This window comes from Cynoglossus semilaevis, chromosome Z, assembly GCF_000523025.1.
Source record: "Cynoglossus semilaevis isolate Cse_v1.0 chromosome Z, Cse_v1.0, whole genome shotgun sequence".
Taxonomy (NCBI): Eukaryota; Metazoa; Chordata; class Actinopteri; order Pleuronectiformes; family Cynoglossidae; genus Cynoglossus; species Cynoglossus semilaevis.
In genome coordinates, this window is record NC_024328.1 from 19,515,185 (window position 1) to 19,518,471 (window position 3,287).

At 37.8% G+C, this 3,287-nt stretch overlaps 1 protein-coding gene across 6 annotated transcripts in view; it reads left to right on the plus strand.

Annotated features, from left to right (window-relative positions):
- Positions 1 to 3,287, plus strand: part of rtkna (rhotekin a) — a 74,435-nt gene that overhangs the window by 59,347 nt on the left and 11,801 nt on the right. The gene's annotated exons all lie outside the window — the stretch shown is intronic.

The window sequence follows — 3,287 nt, forward strand, 5'->3', positions numbered from 1 at the left end:
AATTTGAAGATATTTTACTCAAGGTTGAAACCTCATGATTATAGATAAAAGCTAAGGCGTTTTCCTAAACAGGGTGGGTTTTGTCTTCTGGGAAACATGAACATTAGCAAATGATTTAATAGAAACCACCCCATTAAACAGTAAGTCTTTAAGAGCTTGATGAAATGTAATTTGTCTTGTGCTTGCACAACCTAATTGGCAAATAATAAGAAAAAAATGCTGTAGGAAAGACTTTATTGTGTACATTTGCATAATCACCAGTCCAGTATTCTCCTGTTCTCTGACAGTACAGCTGTGCTGTACCAGTTAAATTCCTTGTCCCAGGATGCTGTGGATACTCACAGTGCAACAACCTCTGTGCTTTAACAGCAACTGTCTGCTCTGTTAAGAGACAAAGGTCAGAGGTCGAGGGTCAGCTAGTATCTGAACAGGAAAGCGCACTCATGTGGAACAACACATCGTAAACAAACCATAAGACACCATCTGCAATGGTGTCAAATCCCAATCTTAATGTGTGTGTGTGTGTGTGTGTGTCAACGACTCTGGGTTAACCCTCATGTAGACTCACTGTTTAGGATCAAAACAAACGAACAGAAGGGGACAGAGAGTTGAGAGCCGTGACCATCTGGTATCTGAGGTGGTCTCACATTACTTGCTGAAAGGTTACATTTTCATTAACCATCAAGAAAAATACTGAATTACTTCAGCTTTCAGTTTTGTACAGCAGCACAACAAACACCAGCATCAATGTGTTGTTCTCACAAGAGGGAATTGTATATGGACGTTCACTGCTGGTTCAGATGACTCGGAATGACACAAGTTTTAATGAGCTGTGGCTGCTGTTGGCTTCATGGAATAGAATAGAATAGAATAGAATAGAATAGCAAGGGGAATGAGACAGAAAGCTTCAAAAACTGCCACCAAAAAATCTGCATTCATAAGATAAGTAACAAGTCCTTTATGATATAAAAAATAATTATACGGTATAAGGTGTTTCATTTGTTAGTATGAGAAGTCCATTTAAATCAATTGGTTGTTTATCTATTACTTGTCTAAAATGTAAACCTGAAATTAGTCATCTACCAAAACCCACCACAGTGTTTCCTTTCCTCGGGTGTAATTGAGCTGTTAGCTATGTTTCTTTTCTCCATTTATGTTTGAATTGTTGCCCTCTGTGACTTCCACACATCTTTTATTGATCTCTCTCATTTTCACTCTGAGTTTCTGTTTGATTCCCAAAATGCATTGCTTCCCTGCTGCAAATCTGCACTGTCACTTTCACAGGTGGTCAGCCATGTTGGCACCACCCACTGATCAAACACCTGTCACTTACACTGGGAAGGCATGTGCCGGCCATTGCATTGTTTTTGTAACTAATTAAAGTTCATGTATGTAAGCAAGTGTTGTCTGTTAGGTTTGTCTCTGAACAAACTGGTTTGTCTCATCTCGGATCTAAAGAAGTTGTTAAAATTAATGGAGCTTGAGAAAATGCAGAGAAGAAGAAAATCCATAAAAATTGGGCAGAAGCAGAGGAAGAAGAGAATGTCAGAGCAGAGGAGGACAAAGTGCATTTATCAGGCAGGAGCAGTGAGAGAAGAGAAGGGCAGAGCGAGCATCTGTGGAAGTGAAATGTAAAAATGAATGGCTGTACATAATGAGGAGATGATGATCATCAAACACTAGAGCAAGTGTTAAAGAGACATTTGTTTGTTCCATTTAAGGAACTGAGAACCTATAAATGACCAAGGTTAAAGAAGATGGTGTCAATAAAGGTCCCAGAAATCATTGCTAATTCAAAATATGTTTCCAGTTCTGGACACACTGACAGCACAGTGTGTTTCACTGTGGGGGCGATGTTCTTTGCACGCCTCTGCCTTCTTATTCCAAACATGGCAGTAGATGCAGTAGCTTGGTCATGTTGGACCAAACTGACTGCCTCAGTGTTTGTCATCTTCACATTCATCTCTACATTTTTTGTCAAAGTCTGGGCTGCCTACACTTTTTGGCTGGGATCTAATATTCGAATGACCAGGATGAAGTGATCCACCTACATTAAAAATTGATTAAATATACATTTAAATATAAAGCAAACATACTTCATATTTATATTATATGTTGGGATGAATGGAGCTGTGTGGTACTATATGATTCAATTCTTATAGTATTTGGTCATTTTTGTACTCATGTTTTGGGAGTAATTTTATTAAAATATCTTACTAGTTTTCTTGTAAGTGGTTTTATTTTGGGAATATTCTTTTCTTTCTTTTGTTTTTTTGGTTCTGCTGCTTATGAGTCACTCTGTCCTGCTACATAAACATTAACATCCTTTTCTAAGGTCTAAATCAACTTTTATTTTCAATTGTTTTTTTTTAATTTTGCTATAGTATCTTCACTATAGCAATAATTTAAACCCTTAGCTAAGTTGTGAAAAATATGGATACCTTTTGAATGTATTTTAAACACTTGCAGCCTTCTTATGTTATTAGTCGAGTGGTTTTATGCTGAAGCCCAATAAATAAATCTGCTCTTAAGAGGCTAATGTTTTCTCCACATTTTGAAATGTTGCTATTTTATCTGTTTATCAGTCTGAATTAAAGTGAAGAGTAAAGATAAGGTTCCAAAGACCTACTGTATATTCAATCTAACGAGACTAAAAACTACAGACTCTCCAGTTGTCATGGAGTGACCCTCCATATTTTTCCTCCTGAACCTTCTTTTGCTGATTCACTGCGCTGATCCGAACCCTCTGCTCTGTCTCTTCCCACTCACCAGATGTGTTAGTTGTTTCTTTTCACTATTTATTCTTCTAACTTCATGCATGCAGTGTTTTTGGTCCTGATGACAGAGTGAAGAAGCTCTTTAAGGTTGGTGTAGAATTCTGGACTCACTCACCAGGGACGGAGCCAGACAATGGAGGACTGAGGAAAACCTTTATTGTTAGCATGTGTTTGGGTGTGCTGATGTGTGAGATTCTCTGCTAATCTTTTTTTTTTTTAGTTAAGTTTTTCCCAGTAATCTTTTTAATTATTTGGATTTTACGTTTTCTTGAAGTGTGCGTTTGTGTGTGTAAAATAAATAATTTAATATATATATGTCCACTATGCAGGGAGTCGACTGGTGGTGGATGACAGGGCACAAGGCCACGTGTTTAAACACTGTCTCTTACTGTGTCTCTTACACTGAACACACACCAATGAGCTCACACACTCTACTCCACTGTCCCAGACACTTCATTATTATGTATCCGCAGAGGGGCTGTAATCTGATGCAGATCTATACTCTCTCAT